The sequence below is a fragment of the Tenrec ecaudatus genome, unplaced genomic scaffold, assembly GCF_050624435.1.
Source record: "Tenrec ecaudatus isolate mTenEca1 unplaced genomic scaffold, mTenEca1.hap1 Scaffold_1886, whole genome shotgun sequence".
NCBI classification, from domain to species: domain Eukaryota; kingdom Metazoa; phylum Chordata; class Mammalia; order Afrosoricida; family Tenrecidae; genus Tenrec; species Tenrec ecaudatus.
In genome coordinates, this window is record NW_027458162.1 from 82,823 (window position 1) to 105,225 (window position 22,403).

A 22,403-nucleotide genomic window follows, 5' to 3' on the forward strand; every position below is an offset into this window, starting at 1 on the left:
TTCTTCAATTTCTTCATCACTAGCTTTTGTGGTTGGTCCATACATTTGAATAATTGCTTATTGATTGGATTTCCTTGAAGCTGGATAGATATAATCCTGTAATTAACAGCATTGTACTTCATGATGGATGTAGTGAGATCCTTTCTGACAATGAATACCACACCATTCCTCTTGATTGTGTTTTTCCTGGTGTAGAAAATGAAATGACCTTCTGATTTTAAATTGCCAATACCAGTCCATTTCCATTTACTAATGCTTAGAGCATTGTTGTACATGCATTCCAGTTCATTTTTGAGCACTTCCACTTTTCTTACATTTATGCTTCACATATTCCAAGTTCCAATCATAGAAGACTGTTGCAGCTGTTTCGCTTTACCTTGAGTCCTGCGCCATGAGCAAATGAAGACAGCAAATGCTCCGCTCTTGCCGGCTTTCCTCAATTCACTTCCACGTAGTGGACTCCCCTCCAAGAAAGCAGCTCCTCTGCAGTCACATTTTGAGGGCCCTCCCACCTGAGGGGTCCATCCACATGCAGTTTATCTGACAGTGTTCTGCTTCCTTTGTTCAGGCTTTCAACATGTGAGCCTGCTTTGAAGCTCTGTCCAAGGTTTTAAGCAGCTTCTTCCTCAAGAGTGGGAGTCTAGTCCCTCCTTAGTTGTGCTTGGGGTGGCCCTGCTGGCATTTGAAACACCAAAGACATAGCTTCCAGCATCACAACAACACAGAAGAGCCCACAGCATGACAAACTGGCAGACAAGTGGTGCATTTGAATTGAATTTGCATTTGAACTGGGGTGCTGGAGAAGGACAAACTGCTCTGTATTGAAATCAGTAAGACCAGAGTGCTCCTTAGAGGCAAGGATGACAAGACTTCCTCTTACATGCTTTGGACATGTAGTCACAAGACTAAAGTGGAAGGGTGGCAAAAAAGAGGAAGGGGTTCAGCCAAGTGGATTGGTTGACACCATGGCTTCATCAATGGGCTCAGGCGCAGGAACCATCGGGAGGGTGGTGCTGAACCATGCAGTGTTTTGTTCCGCTGTGCACAGGCTCACTATGTGTCACAGTGGACTGATGGCACAGAACAATACCGTCGACAACGACAGACAACAACCCCACCTTGCTTGCTGAAAGCGAGGAGAACTTGAAGCACCTGCTGATGAAGATCAAGGATGGCAGACTTCAGTATGGATTTCAATTCATTAAAAAAAACAAAAACCCAAAGTCTTAAAACTGCACTAATACATAATATCATGATAAATGGAGAAAAGATTGAAGTGATGAAGGATTTCATATTGCCCTTTTCCTTGCTTTGATCATGGAAGCCACAATCAAGATCTAAGGATATGTATTATATTAGGTCAATCTGCTGCACAAGACCTCTTTAGAGTGTTGCAAAGCAAGGGTATTATTTAGAGGCCCAAAGCATTGTCTCTTCAATCACCTCCTATGCAGTGACGTTCGACATTGAATAAGGAAGACCAAAGAAAAGTGATGCACTTGAGCCATGGTGTGGGAGAGTATTGACAGTACCAGGGACTGAAAGGACAAACACATCTGTCTTGAAGTGAGTACAGTCAGAGTTCTCCTTACAGAAGATGACGAGGCCTTGCCTCACATCCTTTGCACAGACCATCTGAGAGACCAGTCCCTGGAGAAGCACGTCATGCCTGGGACAGTGATGGGCAGTAAAAGAGGAAGGCCTCAAGGGCAGGCTGCCACAGTGCGTGCCTCAGGGAGCTCATAGGCACTCTGGTACGCACGGTGCAGGCTGGGCAATGTTACATTCTTTTGTACCCAGGGTCACAGGGCCAGAGCTGCCCCAAGGCAACTAGCCAATGCCACCCTACTAAGTAGTTCTAAAAAGTCCAACTATTTCAAGTACTCTGTGGCTTTTGAGGCTGGTAAGCTCTTTTGGAGACCCATATGTCATTGCTTCTCATTCTTCCTAATGCGGGGACCCTTTAATACACTTCCTCATGTTGTGGTGACCCCCTAACCTTAAAATTATTTTTGTTGTGACTTCATAACTATAATTTTGCTACTGTTTTAAATCAGGCGACCCCTGTGAAAGGGTCATTTGACCTCCAAAGGGGTTGCATCTCAGGTTGAGAACTGCTCTTGTAGGTAGTGTGGCTTCAAAGCCAGCAGATTTGTAGACTCTGCTGCCAAATGTTGATATCAGCAGTTATAAGGGTGAAATATCTTAATGTTACGTCTAAATGTGTGAGAATGGTGACATCATTTAACATCATTCTGTGAGACTGATCCACTTTCTTTGAAAAGTACCCACTTGTGTTTGTCTCCTTGGGTTTCCTAGAGACTCAGAGTGTAGTCGTTCATGATATCTAATCCATATACTCTAGCGTTCTCCTTAATGTTTTAATTCAGTGTGAACTCACAGCATATAGGTTGACCATTTTCTTAACATATCCTTGAAAGAAATGCAGACTAATCCTGTCTTCCAGTTTGACCGCAGAAATGGCAAGTACATGGTGATCAGAGCAGGAATTAATCCACTTGTAGTCTATGCTTACTTCGCATTCTCTGTGGAAAATCCATCTCTCTGATCTCTTTTTGTTCTATACCATTATATTGCATCTTTATTTAAAAGCACTGTTATGAGAATTTTCAATGTTATTATTCCTTAGTTTGGGAATTCCATAATCTTATCAATGGTCAATAGATATTTGGCAGATTGGAAAATAAATATAACTAATCATTTACTTGTGCAAGAGTATCCAAGAACTCTGCTGTTTGCCAGCCACAGTACTGAATATTAAAAAAACAATATGGTCTGTAATCCCCTAGTTATTTATTCAGCCAAAGTAGAATGAGGTAGTTGTAAAAATGTGGCTCTTAGATAAAATCTGTTTTCACTACTTCCTGGGAGAAGTTCTGCCTCTGTGTAATTCCTAGCATTCACCTGAACACCACTGCGGTCATGTCTGAACACGACTGGTTATTGCCCCAAAGAGAATGGTCATTGCAATTGGGTGCAAATTGTTTGGAATTATATAGGTTGTTTGTGATTATAAATTCTCAAATCCACTTTTGTTTCTTCATTTTACTTTAATTTTGACAGTCACTATGTTGATCCTCACTATTTTCTAGAAGTTCACTGCTGTCTAGCTTTCCTTTTCTTTGTACAAGGAGCACTTACCTCAGTCTACTGAATGCCTTTTACTTTCCTGATTGATAAGAGCCTTGGCTATAAAGCGAGGAAGAATTGGAATTATCACTCCATGAATTGGTTTTAGGGATAAAAACAAGCCACAGCATATTGGTCTAGTCAACACCCTTCATCGGCCTCAGCACATGTTCCATGGCTGTGGTTGTTAGTATGCACGCCTGCCCAGCCTGTACTGACAGCCACTTCACAATCACTAGACATCATATTTATTTCCTGTCTATCATCTCACAATTCACCACATTCATCGATTTCTTTCACACAAGCATCCAGACACTGCGTGAAAAGTGTTGTGTTGCTAATTTGAAGGTCAGTGGGTAACACCCACCAGCCCTCCTCTGGATCCCTATAGAGCAAGGGTTCTCAAACTGGGCCGTGACCTACTTTGGGTTTGGACGATCCTTTCACAGGGGCACCCAATTCATAACAGTAGCAAAATGACAGTGATGAAGTAGCAATGAAAATGTTATGGTTGGGGGCCACCACCACACGGGGACCTGTGTGACAGGGTCTCGGCGTCAGGAAGGTGGAGAAGCGCTGCTCTTGGACCTCTTTTTCGTGATGGTTGATTTAAGAGAACAGCAGGCGGGTGTGAAATTCTGTTTCCTGTTTTGTAAAAATGCCACAGAAACTGTTGTGACGTTGAACACAGCTTCCAACGGCAGCGCTATGGGAAAAACTCAAGTGTCTGAGTGGGTTTCTCATTTCAAAGAAGGTGGAGTATTGAATGATGACAAACCCCATTCTGGATGTCTTTTAACATCCCAAACGGATGCAAATGTCGACTCCTAGTGCCTTTGGAGTTCCTTCCACCAGGTCAGACTGCTAATCAAACTTTCTACTTAGAGATTCTGAAAAGGTGGCATAAAACGTAACCATAAAAGGTGACCAAAAACGGCTTTATTTGTGGTTTTTCCACCACAACAATGCACCTGCTCATACAGTCATCTCAGTGTGCTGGTTTTGGGCAAAAACAACATGCCTCTCTTGCCCCATGCACCTAACTCACCTGACCTCACTCCCTGTGACTACTTTTTGTTTCTGAGAATTTAGAGGGACATGAAAGGACAGTGATTTGATGACATAGAAGAGGTGAGGGAACAAAAATGAGGGAAGTGCTATCAACTATCCAAACAGATGAGTTGGAAAATGTTTCCAAAAATGGAATCACAGATTTGAAAAATGTATTATGTATAATGTAGAACACTTTGAAGGTGATAAGTTTGTGTTGTAAAAAAAATTAAATACATAGCTTTGAAAAAAAATCACTTTGAAGGATACACAAAAAATCTCCTTTCAATTCTATTGCAATGAATTAGAAAGGCATATTTAAAATAAGGAATATATGGATATAGAAATCAATACAGGAGTTATTAAAAGTAATTATGCATTACTTTATATTGTCTTGTAATATATCTCTAGCTCAAAATGGAGATTCATAGAGCCCCTTATGATAATCATTTTCCTTAACAAACAAATATCCAATAACAACAACAAAAGGATCTACTCATAATTTTCTTCCAGAATTTATCAAATCTACTTTTGGTCTCTTATTTATCCAAGGTAGCAGTGCTATCTTGTTTAAGAGGTTCAAAGATAATTGGAACATGATCGATAATTAACAGCTTATGATAGTTTTTGCTTGTAGTGAAACTATAGAAGGTTACGTTTTTCAGTTTGAAGAGGTGATGTTTTGAAGTGAGAGGAAAGGAAAACAAGGGGAGGGATCAATTCAAACTAAGCCAAACTTTGGCTTGGGTGGTAAATCTTCACATCTTGGGAGATGATTTTAAATACATCATGTACGCTGTTAATTGCATTCGATTTGGACTACCCTGTGTGGAATGCTTGAAATATTCTCATAGGGAATGGAGTGTCAGTGAAAAGGCTCTCACTGTTCTGGTGGTAAGAAAACATCAGATTAGGAAAATCGGACTGAGTGGAATTTTGCCAAAGCCTATTGGATATTGTTTAAAGATAAAAGTGCAGGCCGACTCAGGAGTTACGAAATAGCACCGTGCCCTCCAGAATCAAACCACATTTGATTAGCAGATTGGATTCTTTCTTTCTAGACTGAGACTGATCTGGAATGGAGTTGATTCAGGCATCTGAGTGAAGGGAGGCAGCGAGCCGTGGCTGCTCAGGTGCTTCACCCCATTAGAGTTTAGGATTAACGGAAGTTCGGCATCAAATTTCCATGTCACTTAGGTTGGAGTCTGGGCTGCCCAAAAGGGGGAAAATAGATTTCAGTAAGGTAGAACATATGTTAGGACTGCAGTCTTGATCGGGCAACTGCAGGCCAGGCTAATGGTCCCCGAGGAGAACCACGCTTGAGCGTCAGAAGGTGTTCCGTTTGCTCGCTGAACACACTCGCCATTAACGGGACGTTCTTGGGAAGACTGTCAGAAATGCCAAGCAGAAAGAAAGAACAGGCGAAGATTAGTTGACTCTGCATTCCAAGTCACCAATGTATTGGAAGTTAATTGCAGACGCCTAGGGCAGATCATGAATTTTATCCATGGTCTATGGAAGAAGCTGCTCCTTCTCCTCTTTCAGTGGGTAGTGAATGCTATTACAGGCATGTGGTCACTGAGCAGAGCAACTCGCGAGCTGCATTCCCAGCCCACTCTGCTTTTACTTTCTTAAGGTGCCTGATTCCATTTTTTAAATGTTCCTGGCTTCTGTTGGATCTTGATATTAATAGATTATTATTTCTTATAAGGGTGACGAGCGGAGAAATACACATAAAAATTTGAGCTTCATTAGACCCAGGCACCTGTGGTTTTCAATAAATTATATATGTAGTGTAAATATTAGGGAGTTGGTAGGTAGGTAAGTGTGTACATATGTGGGTAGGTTTGGTAGGGAAGTAGCTGGATAGATAGATAGATGGATGATAGATGGAATGTAGAATGATAAAAGTAGATATATAACAGAGTCATGGTACTTAGTTCATGCCATGATGAAATTACCATATTTAGTCTCAGGAAGATTAGTTTTGACATACTGTTGTCATATGAGCACAGATAGAGAAATTTAAAATTTGAGCACAAAAGCTGATGTTTAGTACATAAATTTAAGTTGTTTTCCTAATGGAGGAAAATGTCACTGAAGATAAGTATTGAAAACATGTGAATTCTATAAATTCTGTATTAAATAATTATCACATCCAACAATATGAAGTTACAAATGTTTGAAGCAGAAATATTAAGAAATTTTCCAACTTCAACTATATGCCAAAGGTAAAGTAAAAATGTGTCCTTTATTAATCATTATGAAACTATAAAAAGCATATAAGCTAATAAAGTATTTTATATTCATGTAATTAGTCTGTATTTACTATTACCTTGTGATATATATGTATTATTCAGTTTACCAATGTAAATAGTGAGTTTGAAATAAATTGTGTATTCTCACAAATAAGTAATATGAGAGCTTCTTTACAAACAGGCAAAATGAAAATAGTGGGAAGCATTAGAAGTTCTCCAAATGGTTTTAGTGTGTTGACCTTTTTAATTTTAGTGTTTGATGCTTGTTACTAAGAATAATTTACAAATACTGAATTCTGTAATACAAAGTTCGTTAGCAGTATATTGCAACTATATGGTAGTTTTAGCCTGTACAACTGGAAATACATGCGGGTTGAAAATACATATAGGATAGGATGAAATTTTGCTTCAAAATGTTCTTTCAACAGTGTTACATTTCATATGTTCACCAAATATTTAATAAACACTATGTGCCAGAAATTAGTATAGACACAAGAGTAAATAGCAAAGAATAAAACAGCCAGTAAAACAACCAAAGTTCCTGCCCTCATAACTGCTCTTGTGTTTTAATTTTTAGTTTTGAGAAATTATATTCGTGAAGAGCACAAGCTCCATAATTAAATAGGAGTATTAATTCTCAGCTCCAGTAACATGTGACTGTGAGCAAGTTATTGAATTCTTTGATCCTAAATTCCTCTGTCTATAATATATCGCTAATACAGTATCTATGCCATAAGTTTGTTTAATTCAAAACATTCACTACATCCCAGCCACTATAAGTGCTCAATCTATTTTTTTGCTAGTAAAGCATATTAAGGAATATATGTATGACCAAACTACATCCTCAGTCAAGCATGGCATGCTGGGGAGGTACACCATAACACTGAGCTCAGGTTTGGAGGCCAGGTAAATAGTTAGTTCATATTATACCATTATACTTTAGTTTACTTCAGTGTAAATTTCTTAGGGTGTATTTATTTTTAATGTACACCCATGTTTTATCATTTGAGTCCATTTTTTGCTATTTTATTGGGTTCTTGAAGAAAATTTACAAAAGAAGCTTGGTTAGATTCTGAGACTTTCCACACAAATTGAGCAATGGCATTGTTTGGTCACATTCTATTTAATATGGTACCCATGTTGTCGTTAGTTGTCCTCTGGTTCTCCAATCTAGTTTCCATGTTGCATGAAGTTTTCACCCGTGCTTTGGGTGGGGTGTTTCTCTTCTGCACTCACACAAGTTATTCTTCCCCCACGAACTGGAGTCCACTTGCCCTAAGATTCCTATCTAATTTTCCATGCTGCACTTGTCAGTTTGATCTCATATATGTCTCAAAAGAACACATTATTGAAAGCATAAATTATTTACTAGTCAAGGTAAACTATTGTTTAGATTTTTGTTTATTTTTCCCCAAACCATTTTATTAGTAACTAATCCAGACATTATACCATTCCATAGTTTAGTCACATCAAGCAGTATTATGCAATTGCTACCACCATCAGTTTCAAAACACTTTTGTCCTTCATGAACCTCTTGATATTTGCTTCCCCTTTACCCCAACTTCCCCACTGTTTACCCCAGGAACCCTTATTCTAATTTTGTTTCTACAGGTTCATCAATCCTGGTTTCATATACTGAAAAACATATTACAAAGGTTCCTTAAGGCTACCCATGATAACAGAATACTTCAGAGATAAACTTCAATATGCAAACAAATAAACAGAAAATATTGAAACCAGATCAAGTGATAAGGTTTTAATCATTCAAGTGAGGTTTGTCAGTTTAATCTGCTATGTCACCTCTCCAGTACTCTCTCTTTGTATCCAGTTTATTATGGTTAGAGGGAATTCACTGGAGGCTTAGTTATAGATCTCAAAAATATGTTGTCATCTGTCGCCTTCTGCAAACCTGAATCTCACATTGTAAGTTCTGATATCATTCCCTCCTTTTGCTTTGGATTATATAATTTACAGTCCTTAGGGCACAGGTGTTGGTGTGCTTCGTCCTTGTGGATTTAGTTGACATCTCACTTAGATGGCTGCTTGTTTGGAAACAAGCCTTTAAGACCCCAGATGCCATTCTAGCTGATAGCCATGCACTATCAAATTTCTTCACCACACTTTGGTATAGCACCATATCTTCTTTGCTTTCTTCTTTAGGACAAGTATCTTACAGGGTCATGTCATGAGAACTAATTGATCTTAGATTAGAGCTAGGATTAAGGGGGAGCTCCATATCCATTCTTGGATCTATTTATGGATCATGTAGACTTTCTTCCAGGAATGACTGCTAACAAGTCACTCCAAAAGTTCGTTGGGATGTATTGTCTCCATTCCAACCAGCTAGAAGGACATCAGACACGAAGAAACATCTGGTAGTTGTTAATACAGCAGCTTAAAAGAGACTCACATGAGAACAAGCATGTGGGGTTTTTATGCTGTTGTTGTTTTAAGATCATTTTATTGGAAGCTCTCACAGCTCTTATAACAATCCGTACATGAATTGTATCAAGCATATTTGTACGTATGTTGCCATCATCATTTTCTAAACATTTAGTTTCTATTACAACCCTTGGTATCAGCTCCTCTTTTTTCCCTCCTTCCCCCTCTTCCCCTCTCATGACCCTTGATAAATTATAAATAATTATTATTTTTATATCTTACACCAATGGTTTCTGCTGTTTATTCCCCTGGGGGTGAGGGTTTATGTATCAATCATTGTGACTGGTCCCCCCTACCTCCCACCTCTCCTCATGTTCTCCCTACCACCCTGGTATCGCTACTCTCATTTCTGTCTCTGATGGTTTCATCTGACCTGGATCCAGTGTGTCATGAGGTCTTATCTGTACCTGTGTTCATGCTGTGATCTGGCCCACAGTGAAAGGCAGGACTGGGGTCATGATAGTTGGGGATAAGTAAGCCTCAAGGAACCAGAGGAATATTGTGTGTTTCACCAGTGCTCTCCTACCCCCTTGTTGACTCCTCCCTTTCTTGGGACCCTATTGTGAGGATCTGTCCTATTGTCTACAGATAGGTTTTGGGTCTCTGCTCTGACCCCCTTTGTTCTCAACACATTTTTTGTTGCTTATTTTGGGTCTTTTGATACTTGTTACCTGATCCTATTGACACCTCGTGATCACACAGGCTGGTGTGCTTTTTCCATGTGGATTGGTTACTTCTCTGCTAGATGGCTGCTTGTTTAACTTCAAGCCTTTAAGACCACAGATGCTGTATCTTTTGATAGCTGATCACCGTCAGCTTTTTTTCACCATATTTGCTTATGCACCCATTTTGACTTCAGCATTACACCAGGAGGGTGAGCCTCACAGAATTCCAGGTTGTTAGAACAAAGTGTTCTTGTGTTGAGGCAGGGCTTGAGCAGAGACCCAAAGTCTCACATGAGAACAGTCATGTAGTTAAAACAAAACAAAAAACAATACACAGAAATCACATGGTAAAGACTCATGTAGGCAATAATCACATGGTATCATTTATTTTAAAGGAAGTTTTAAAACTGAAGTTTCATTATTTCCTCCCGATGAAAAGAGAAATGATTTTTGGTAAAGAGTCAGCTGATTCATACCAACTGAATGTGCTACCAGAATATATGAGTGTGCTAATTTTGGTACAAATTTCATAGAATTATTATTAGCTTCACTTTTAAAATATATGTAGTGGTTTGATTATTTGCCTTTTAAGGACTTCAGTTATGGGAAGTGAAATGCTACATGATTTTGTTCTCTTCTACTTACCCCATGACTCACCGTTAGTGACAAAATAAATGGAAAAGATAAAACAAATATTTTTGCTACGCTCATACACAGGCACCAAAAACTATAAGCTATCAAAACAGACCAAAAAAAAGAGAACGACTGAAAATACAGTGAATTCTAGTCAAAATGTCAAAAGGATTCTGAGAATAGATACAAGAATCTATGGGTCTCCTCTCTATAGTTTACTGAGCACCGAGGTCTCCAGGAGTAGAAGGCCTTGTGTGGAAGAATGAAATCTTGATGGACTACATGGTGAAATCTTTCTACACATGGAAGAGCAGGAAGCAGTCAAGCCTGTAAGAGATTTACAAACCCCATATTTTTACAAGAAAAAGGGTGCAAAAATGGTGGAATGTGGAAGAAGTGTGTATATGGCAATTGACTTGGCAACCATTAATTGAGACAGCTGGAGAGAAACAATTACATGCTAAATCACCACCGTGATAACCTGCAATACACAGGGTTGAACTGTGAATCACACAGCTTTCCAGCATATTCTGAAATGGGACTATGGAGCAGAAATATGCCTCTAAACAGATGGAACCGTTGATTTGATTAGAACTAGGTCTGAAATAACACCCTTGATGTAAACTGCATTGGCTTCAAACTATTCTACATGATTGCTCTTTAGCCATAATTGTTCAGCAACCACTTCTATTGAATAAGACTTTCCCCGTCAAATACAAAGGATATTTAAGCATAAACTAGCATAAAAACCTAGCAACTATGGGGAAAATTATTAACAAGGAGAGCTAAAATCATGATTCAGCACAACTACAAATGTCATGCAGAACATGTTAAATGTATCCCTCTCTTAATTCTAAGAGATTAAAATGAGAGTTTGTGGTGCCCAGCTATCAAAAGATATAGCGTCTGGGGTCTTAAAAGCTTGAAGGTAAACATGGGGCCATCTAGCTCAAAAGCAAAAAAAACCCACATGGAAAAGCACACCAGCCTGTGTGATCACGAGGTGCTGAAGGGATCAGGTATCAGGCATCAAAGAACAAACAATCATATCATTGTGTGCTCACCTCCATGGTACCATCGCTGAAGAAAAATGGGTGCATAAGCAAATGTGGCAAGAAAGCTGATGGTGCCCAGCTATCAAAAGATATAGCATCTGGTGTCTTAAAGGCTTGAAGGTAAACAAGTGGCCATCTAGCTCAGAAGCAACAAAGCCCACATGGAAGAAGCACACCAGCCTGTGCAATCACGAGGTGTTGAAGGGATCAGGCATCATCAGAACAAAAATTTTACCATAGTGAATGAGGTGGGGAGCACGGAGTGGAGACCCAAAGCCCATTTGTCGGCCACTGGACATCCACTTGCAGAGGAGTCTGGGGGGAGGGGGGAAGACGAGCCAGTCAAGGTGTAATGTAGAACTGATGAAAAATACAACTTTCCTCTAGTTCCTAAATACTTCCTCCCTCCCTGCCCCCACCCCCCGCCAACTATCATGATCCAAATTCTCCCTTGCAAGTCTGTCTGGCTAGACCAGAGGTTGTACACTGGCACAGATAGGAACTGGAAGCACAGGGAATTCAGGGCAAATGATCCCTGCAGGACCAGTGGTATGAGTGGTAATACTGGGACCATAGAGGGAGGGTGGGTTGTAAAGGGGGAACCGATTTCAAGGATCTACATGTGACCTCCTCCCTGGGGGATAGACAACAGAAAAGTGGGTGAAGGGAAACGTCAGACAGGGCAAGATATGAGAAAATAATAATTTATAAATTATCAAGTGTTCATGAGGGAGGGGGTAGTGGGGAGGGTGGGAAAAGATGACCTGATGCCAGGGGCTTAAGTGGAGAGCAAATGTTTTGAGAATGATGAGGGCAATGAATGTACAAATGTGCTTTACACAATTGATGTATGTATGGATTGAGATAAGAGTTGTATGAGCCCCTAATAAAACTATTTAAAAAAGCAAAAATGAGAGTTTGAAGCAAGGATAGAAAAATTAAATACTCTGATAAGGAGAATAAAATTGATCTAGCATTAGAAGAGAATCATATAAAATCTAAGAATACTATAAGCACAAGGAACACCAAAAGGATATATAGAGTATGTCTCCGATAGTTGAGATAAATTAAATAGGAAATAGGTAATCATCATTATGCAATGACTATGTAAACAGGCATCATTTGTGTGTGTGCAACACACTTGATAATTCTGGAAATGTCAGATGAAGAGGAGATACAAATGGTAAAGACATTTAATACCTGGAAGCTCAGTGTTCTTACAATAAGTATGTACATATGTATATTGAAAGGGTACCAGGTGTTTTAGAAAACAAAATAAGAGGATTAAAATTAAGATATTTTCTGTTGAACACACTGGATTTTAGGATGAAGAAAAAGGAACATTCAGGCTTACTCAGATGTTTATTAGCAAAAAAATTCCAGTAGATACATGATCATACATGTAATCACATTATCACATATCAGAAAAACTGATGGCATCCTTGAGTCATTGAATTATGAAACTCCAATTTAAAGCTTACAATGAAAATAAATTTTTAAAATTTATTTCTTTAAGTCTTTATTTATTTTTACATTTTATTAGGGGCTCATACAATTCTTATCACAATCCATACATATACATACAATTGTATAAAGCACATCCATACATTCCCTGCCCCAATCATTCTCAAAGCATTTGCTCTCCACTTAAGCCCTTTGCATCAGGTCCTTTTTTTTTTTTCCCCTCCCTCCCCGCTCCCCCTTCCCTAATGTGCCCTTGGTAATTTATACATTGTTATTTTGTCATATATTGCCCTGTCCGGAGTCTCCCTTATCCCCCTTCTCTGCCGTCCCTCTCCCAGGGAGGAGGTCACATGTGGATCCTTGTAATAAGTTCCCCCTTTCCAACCCACTCACCCTCCACTCTCCCAGCATCGCCCCTCACACCCTTGGTCCTGAAGGTATCATCCACCCTGGATTCCCTGTGCCTCCAGCCCTCATATGTACCTGTGTACAACCTCTGCCCTATCCAGCCCTGCAAGGTAGAATTCAGATCATGGTAGTTGGGGGGAAGAAGCACCCAGGATCTGGGGGAAAGCTGTGTTCTTCATCGGTACTACCTCGCATCCTGATTGACCCATCTACTCTCCTAAACCCCTCTATAAGGGGATCTCCATTGGCCGACACTTGGGCATTGGGTCTCCACTTCCCCCTTCATTCAATATGGTATGTATATACATACATACATACACACACATATATATACATATACACACACATCATTTTTTTTTTGCATGATGCCTTAGACCTCGTCCCTTTGGCACCTCGTGATTGCACTGGCTGGTGTGCTTCTTCCATGTGGGCTTTTTTGCTTCTGAGCTAGATGGCCGCTTGTTCACCTTCAAGCCTTTAAGACCCCAGACACTATCTCTTTTGATAGCTGGGCACCATCCGCTTTCTTCACCACATTTGCTTATGCACCCATTTGTCTTCAGCGATCCTATCATGGAGGTGTGCAGCCAATGATATGATTTTTTGTTCTTTGATGCCTGTTAACTGATCCCTTGGGACCACTTGATCACACAGGCTGGTGTGTTCTTCCATGTGGACTTTGTTACTTCTGAGCTAGATGGCCGCTTGTTTATCTTCAAGCCTTTAAGACCCCAGCCACTATCTCTTTTGATAGCCGGGTACCATCAGCTTTCTTCACCACATTTACTTGTTCACCGACTTTGGCTCCAGCAGTTGTGTCGGGAGAGTGAGCATCATAGAGTTCCAATTTAATAAAAGAAAATATTCATGCATTGAGGGAGTGTTTGAGTAGAGGCCCAAGGTCCTTCCGCCACCTTAATACTTAACCTATAAATATAGACACATAGATCTATTTCCCTATCCTCCTATATATATTTGCATGTACATGTCTTTGTCTAGACCTCCATAAATGCCCTTTGACTCCTAGCTCTTTCCTCCATCTCCCTTGACTTTCCTCCTGCCCTACTACCATGCTTCGTCACCACCTGGGTTAGAGTATACCTCTTCTCTACGCAACCTTACCCTTGATCATTACCCACCAGGCCTGCCACTCCCCCCCCCACTACCATTTTGGGTCCCATGTTGTTCCCTTGTCCCTGTGTTTGTGAACACCACTTCCTTACCCCCCTATCCCCCACCCCAAGTCCCCCCGGAACTGTCGGTCCCGTTGTTTTTCCTCCAGATAGTTCATCCTGCCTGTCCTATTCAGACAGACCTGTGGAGACTCTAACGTGCACGAAAACAAGAAAGAGGAAAACAGAGCAACAGTATACAACCAGACAAAACAACAAACAACAAAAAAAAACACTGACAAAGAACAGAACAAAACAGTTCTCAAGAGAAAAGGTTGTAGTTAGTTCAGGGATCATTTGCTGGCCCTTAGGAGCGTTTTCCAGTCCAGTCTGTTGGGGCACCACGCCCTGGCCCCAAAGTCCACTTTCAGCATTCCCTGGGGACCTTGCCTCTCCATTCTCTTGCTGTTCTGCTGCACTCCCCCAGTGCTTTGCCTCAGTGTGGTGGGATCAGGTCAGGTGCAATTCACACACTGTGTCTCCGGTGCTGTCCCCTGTATCACCCTTGGTCACTGAGGGGCATTATGTCTCGTAGTGGGGCTAGCCATGTTGTCCTCTCTGTGGATTGGCTGCTCTACTCAGGAATATCATCCTCACGGCCTGGTGGGCCAGGCTGTGTTCCACTCTCTCCTCCTGCCCCTTCATCTGCTCCTGTGTGCTCTGATCAGATATGTGCATCTCCCGGAGCTGCAGAATCAATGCTGTCCTTTGGAACAATGAAAATAAAATTTTATACCAAGAAAGAAATTTAAAAGTCAATAAATAAAGCTCCATAAAGACAAGAGATATTATAGAAAGTGTAAATACCTGGCTTATTCATAATGCTTGTAGGATTCAGTGGATACTGGTTAAACTACTGATAAATCAGGTAAGAAAGAATAAATTGATTCTTTTATAATATTTTAATTGAGATATTTTCTTTTAGAACAAAATAACAGTGAGTCTACGTGTTATGGTGATTTTTAGCCACTTAGGTTCTATGAATTTTGCATTTTTTTCTTAAAACTATAATTTTTAATGAACTATTTTATCAGTCATCTTTTTTCTTATTACTATAAGAGTCTTATAAAAATTATTGTTTTTCCAGTGTTGTGTGTTAAATAATAATGATATTGTTTTGTTTTAAATTTATATTTTAGACCTTTTATAAATATGATTCAGTTAACTTGACGGTATTTTCTCACCTTTTCAATTTCTTTTTTTTATTAATCGTTTTATTAGGGACTCATAAAATTCTTATCAAAATCCATGCATACATCAATTGGTAAAGCACATTTGTACATTCATTGCCCTCATCATTCTTAAAATATTTGCTCTCCACTTAAGCCCCTGGCATCATGTCCTCGTTTTTCCCCTCCCTCCCTACACCCCCTCATCTTTTCAATTTCATGTGACTTGCAACTTCATTAATAATCTTGAATTATATACCATTATTTCAGGAAAATATAAGATATTTTGATAATTTTAAAAAGATATATACTTATTTGGATTTTCATATTTAGAATATGAGCACATATCACTGTTGTTAGATTGTATTTTTGTCATTCTTTGTTATTTTATTGATGCTTCTACTTTAGAAAATTACCTCTTACAAATGGTAATGAGGGATAATTTTCAGATAGTAACAAAGGATGATTATTTTAATTAATGAGTGTCACTGATAGAAAATAGTAAATCCATACCATTAATGTCCTTGAATTTTTATTCATCATTGAGTTAGAACATCATAATCATTACTCTTTCCTAAACTTTATTTGAATATCATCAGCATTAAAGAAAAATCAAAGAAAGCTTATGGTTTATATTCCTAACCTAAAGATCCCCAATTTAATAAAATTTCTATATAAATAGTGTATTTTCAGAAACAAAATTGTATGTTAAATTGAGATACAGTAGAGATGTTGCCATTCCGCTGGTCAGAGAGCAATTTTCTCACCTCCATCGATGGTACAAAAACAGGTCGCCGTAGTTTTCTTCATGGCTGTGCTGAGTGGGTTGAAATATCAACCGTTAGTTTTGTAGTCTAGTGCAAACTCTTGCTAGAGAAAGCAATTTCCCTTCATCCCTCTTTGCCTGGAGAGATTTATAAATTGTCTCTTAGTTACTGTTACCTAGAAAAAAAATCTCCAGGTGATAGAGAAACTTCATGTATTTTTTGCTTAATTTGATTTGATTTAAACACTATTCCAGTGTATAATAATTCTAAGAATATAAAATGGTGAGGTATAAATACAAAGTCCTTTGCAGGTGTAAGTTCTCAAGTAACTTCATAGCATTGTTTCAGTGCAGCGTCTACTGTGTACATGTCACAGCTCAGCTATGGGTGTACCTTTACCCTTTCTCTGTACTTGAACCCCTGAAGAAAGAGAGCAAAGTGTCAAAACAAACAAAAACTACCCAGCATACCTTCCTCCTCACCGCTGAATTCAGGGTAGGCCAGCTAGCTTTTCAACAGAACCCGCCTTTTAGTTGATGTCCCGCCTCGCTCTCCCATAGAAAAAATCTTTTTTACTGCCCACATTTCATCTGCAATGGGATTGGGTGGCTTTTAACTCTAATTTGAAATAGAGTATAACATTCTGAGAGGCAGGAAAATACCTCTGTACATCATGAGGAATTATAGTCGATGTTTCATCTCTCTGTTAAGTCAAGATGAACATTCCCCCAAGACTAGAGAAGAAAATAAGGACTCACACACAGATGTGTCCTTCTCTGGTCCTTGTCATGTCCCTCACTGTGATTGCTTGAGAGAAGTTTATTTCTTCGACAGGCTTTTATACCTCTAGTAACAGAAATGATTCAAGTTAAAAGAAAGAGACCCGAGTGCCTATTAAGCTTCTTAATTGTAATACGCCCTCTCCCCTCCCCCTTCAGTGCAGTAGAAAAATATGCAGAAGCAAACAAACAGCTTCCTGCAGCCACGTGTACAGTCGACAAGAGGCAGATGAAGGGGCTTTCTCTTGCTGACGGCTGTCTATCACCTCATTTGCATTGTTTCCACAGTGGTGCCCAACATGCTGCCAGCCTGGCTTTCCGCATCTGACGTGAACGCCTGCTTCAGGATGACGTTGGAGGGCGGTGGTACTCACGGATTTATGGGCACTTGTATGTGGGACTCTTGTCACTATAGAGCAGGCCTGTCGCTCTGGTGACAGAGCTTGTTTGACTGGTTTTGGATTTATGATGGAGATAATTCAGAACAGAGTCATAATTTTCCCATGGCAATTACACTACCATTTGGTAATTTGTCCCTAAGCAGGGAATGGATGTGCTGGGATCTACCCACGAGTTTAGTAGCTCAGTGCAGGGAACAAATCAAGGTCAGAATGCAGATGGAGAGCACATGGTCGCAGAAGTTCTAGTTCTGCTCCTTCAGCCTTAAGGCGCTGTACAGTTTATATAAGAAATACTCCTCTGTTTGTGATTTTTTAACCCTTAGAATGACCATGAGAGCTAAATATCATTTGCCCATTTTATCAAGGAGGAAAGCAAGATTGAAATGATTGACTTTCTTGAAGATAATATTCATCAAATACTTTTAAACATATGCCTTAGGATGACATCATGATGCCTACTCCCGGCATACACAGAAAGCTTAGAACTACTTCCCACTCGACAGTCTAACATTTTATTATGAAGAATTTCAAATATATGAAAAAGCTGACAGAAGATGTAGTGAACTCTTTTGCATCCATCCCTCTGCATCAGTAATAGTTAACTCAGGTGTGCCTCCTTTAATCCACCACCCTCTGTACCCATTCCTTCTGTGTGGAAGCCCATTTGAGGCATCATTCATTCCATCAGAGCAATTTTCACTATATATATATTTCTAAAATAAATATGTACTTCATGACACCCCCACCCCATGTTTTCAGTTTGTGAGTTATGCTAAGACCCAAAATATGATCTCTGTTCATTGAACTCTTCCCCTGTTTCTCATTCCTATTTGAGTCTCACCGATTGCTAAATCTGCCCATAGAAAATTGAGAATTGGATGGCTTAAAACTGACTGCTTTGCAAATAAAACAATATGCAAAGCCATGGAGAATACAGTAGCCATGCCTTATCATTTTTACCATTTGCTTTGTCTCTAAAAATAGATCCTGACTAGTGAAACTTGTTTGTTTATTATCCAGAAGTTTCGGACACATTTTCAATGGCTCACTGTGATGCTGCCATAAGTTGGCCCTTGATCAGTCAAATAGTTTGCATCATTAGAAGGAAAATGATTCCACAAGTAGGAGCCGTGTTTCTGTTCTAATGGAATCTGCAGAGGTGGCTATTTCAGATACTGAAATAGTTGCACTTTCTTCAACATTATTACTATTATTTTACTACAGCCAGGACTGTATGTAGCATTTGGAACAGATTATGATGTATTTCTATTAATAACTTTAGCACTAGCTATACTAGTCCAATGATTTGAACCCATTAAGCCTGAGTGTATAATGAAATAAATCTCTTCATTTAATTTGAAGAAGGAACTTAATTTTGGAATTGTTTTTTTATAAGGGTTCACAAATCCTTTTTGTTTTATATTCTGTGAACTTTTATCTTTGTACTCCACTTAGTTGTTTTCATTTCATTTACCAAGATGCTAAATTATGTTGCTTTTAAAATTTGGTTTTATCATAGCAAGTGCATTTGAATAATTGAAAATAAAGGCAATTTATTAAAAACTAGCATTTGTCAAATGCAATTTACATTTGAATTTAGGCATTAGCACAAACATTTTATTTGGAAATTGGTAGCTAAAAAAATTAAGGCCTGAGGTAGTCAAAAGAAATAGTACTTTTAAGTCACTTGGAAAGATTTCACTATTTTGTTTTGTAATGTTTGGTGGTGAGCCCTTCCCAGATATCCATGATCCTTGTTTCTTAAAATCATACTTTAAAATGTCCATATTCACTTTCTGTCCTGTGATCCTGCATCTTCTTAGTTCATTGAACCACTGCTGTTGGTTCCCAGCTGGAGCGAGGGCTGTTCTAAATACCATAGTACAATTTCAAGGGTATGCTCAACATGACGCTAAGTGTAAGTTAACTTTGTACAGGATCGGATAATGTCATGAGCCACCTGATTGTAGTGCAGATGACTACCATTCTCATGTGGTCAATAAGAGCTGATTGTGAAGTTATAACTGATGGGTCCAAAATGAACCAGAAAATATAACTGTTATTGCATTCAACATTTTTTTAAATGTTAGTTTCATTTAGTCGCTCCCAGTTCCCTTCCACTCTGATGTTCTCTTTTCCCTATATCTTATCTGCTTGGCTTGCACATGTTATATGCTTTGGACATCTGCTACCCATTTTGTTGATTCCATGAGCCTGTGCTTACGCCTTTACTTATCATGTTATTTATTTCTGATCAAATCCAGTAGAGAAGTAAAGATTTCCATTAAGGAATGACTGCTGTCAGAGAAACCATGGAAGAGGGTCAACTAATAACCTGTGTATGGGAAACACATTTATGCTGATCCTAATTCTTAACGCTTACAAGTTCAGATTTCAAGGACTTCATTCCAACTCGACACACACCGAGGGTTGAATTCCTGTGGGCCATCACTGTGACTATCCCCACCGCATGATGGTGGACAAAGACTGAAAACACAAACTTAGAGATTTTTTCAGGGATCACAGAAGCCAAATGCCAATTTTCAAAACTCAACTTGGAGATTTCATGCATAGAAATTTATTTAGAACATGTAGAAGAGTAATAAAGATGCCAATAGCCCTGTTACTTTTTTTCATGGAAACTTATGTAGCCAAGATTCAATCCATGAGGGAATTTTGAACAGCTCATAGTAATGTAAAAAAATTAGGATGTTAATATGATATATAATTTTTTATATATAGTATAACAAAATCTCTATAAAAATGCAACACTCAAATGTTATACAAGGAGAAATATTCCTAGTTATTTTTAACTGGTTTGGTTTGAGTAATATCTTTCCCTCCTTTAGTTTCATGTTTTCCACACATTTCTCTATAAAGCAGTTTTAAAAAGGAAATTAAAGTCTCCTATGACTTATGGATCTTTAGGTTAATGATTTGAATCTGGATGGCATTAAACTCAACCTCCGCAAAATCCTGCTGGAATTTTTTGTCCATTTTTTATCCAGGTAGCTTTGTAGAACACCAGTAAATTCACCAATAAGCAGAATTCCATCACCTTTGCCTGGGAATAGTACACTGCATGGATAATTTCCCCAGTTTCTTTTAAATATTTTCCCATATTTAAACCATCGGATAGCTCTGCTGATTAACTAAAGGTAGAATATATAATTTTCTAAGGGTATGCTTTTAAAATATCTTCACTATTAAACAACTTCTAGGTAACCTTCTCAGTATCTTGTTAGATTACACAGTTGAACAACAATAAATAATGTGTAGATAAGCTTTTGGAAAATGTTTAATGTCTGCACCTTTAAAAAAAGATTTCAAAAAGATATATCATGCAATGTCTATCTTAAAATATCGTGTTCTGTGTTTTCATGACATCCACTTCATTCACTAGTTATCTATTTTTCTCATGAGCATAGTCCATATAGTGAGAGAGGAGATCAAGTTGGAATCATATTTCATTTTGCTCTCATCTTGAAAAACTGTGTGACAGACTTGAGTGTGATTTCTGCAGCAGCCAGAGTCACCCTTCCCAGTAATAAATCTGACCATGCCCTTCTCCAACAAGACTTGCAGTGGCCTTGTGTCCCACGTAGAAAGCAAACTCGAGCCTTATTACTTAAGGTTCTTTGTTCTGTAGCCATCACCCTCTGTCCTACCTCATTCCCATTCCACCCAGGAAGGTCTTCTTGCTACTTTTCTAACTCCCGCATGTGTTCCTGCTCAGGACTTCTGAGGTTGCTGCTCTTCTCAGCCATATTCTGAGATGTGTTCTGCTATGGTTGTTCAACCTGTTCCTTAACTTAATACAGTTTTGTTTAGTGAGGATTCAAGCTATTCTCTCATAATTCTCCTTCCCTAAACTTACTTGCTTTAATTTCACAGCATCTGGAATTATGCTCTATGTTTAGTTGCGTGTGGAATAGAGTGTCGTAAGTTCTAAGACAGTGACATGTGGACAGGTGTTAGGGAATGGTACGAGTGATACTAGAGGAGGCCAGTGTGTGGGAGCTTTCTTGGCAATATTATAAGGGCTTTCTCGCCTATCCTGGCTTTCATTCTTTGACTTTTTAACAAGGCGAGTTTGGCAATTTGTTTAATTGTAATAAACCTATGTCTATTTCTAAAATTGACGTACTAGTATTAACCTTGAAGTTTCTTAAAGATAGTAGTCTGAAATGAATTAACACATCTCTAGGTAACACAATAACTATAAAATGTCGCTGTGAGGACTAAGGTGTGCTCGACCCAAGCCGTGGTGTTTTCTTTTTTGTTGTTGTTGTTTTGTTTGTTTGTTTTTGTTTTGTTTTAAACGTTTTATTAGGGGCTCATACAACTCTTATCACAGTCCATACATATACATACATCAATTGTATAAAGCACATCTGTACATTCTTTGCCCTAATCATTTTCTTTTCTTTCTTTCTTTTCCCTTTTCTTTTTTTACATTTTATTAGGGAATCATACAACTCTTATCACAATCCATACATATACATACATCAATTGTATAAAGCACATCCATACATTCCCCGCACCAATCATTCTCAAAGCATTTGCTCTCCACTTAAGCCCTTTGCATCAGGTCCTCTTTTTTTTCCCCCTCCCTCCCCACTCCCCCCTCCCTCATGTGCCCTTGGTAATTTATACATCGTTATTTTGTCATATCTTGCTCTATCCGGAGTCTCCCTTCCCCCCCTTCTCTGCCGTCCCTCTCCCAGGGAGGAGGTCACATGTAGATCCTTGTAATTAGTTCCCCCTTTCCAACCCACTCACCCTCCACTCTCCCAGCCTCGCCCCTCACACCCCTGGTCCTGAAGGTATCATCCACCCTGGGTTCCCTGTGCCTCCAGCCCTCATATGTACCAGTGTACAACCTCTGCCCTATCCAGCCCTGCAAGGTAGAATTCGGATCATGGTAGTTGGGGGGAGGAAGCATCCAGGATCTGGGGGAAAGCTGTGCTCTTCGTCGGTACTACCTTGC

General features: G+C 39.2%; 1 protein-coding gene across 6 annotated transcripts in view; it reads left to right on the plus strand.

Moving 5' to 3' along the window:
- The window catches only part of LOC142436268 (thyrotropin-releasing hormone-degrading ectoenzyme-like), an 89,560-nt gene that overhangs the window by 49,892 nt on the left and 17,265 nt on the right, over positions 1 to 22,403 (plus strand). Inside the window, exon 7 of one of the 6 annotated variants that reach the window (XR_012781844.1) lies at positions 17,301 to 17,732. The exons of the other annotated variants lie outside the window; for them this stretch is intronic. The gene's annotated coding sequence lies outside the window, so the exon portion shown is untranslated. Of the gene's footprint in view, positions 1 to 17,300; positions 17,733 to 22,403 lie in introns of those variants that run through there. 6 annotated transcript variants of the gene reach the window in all.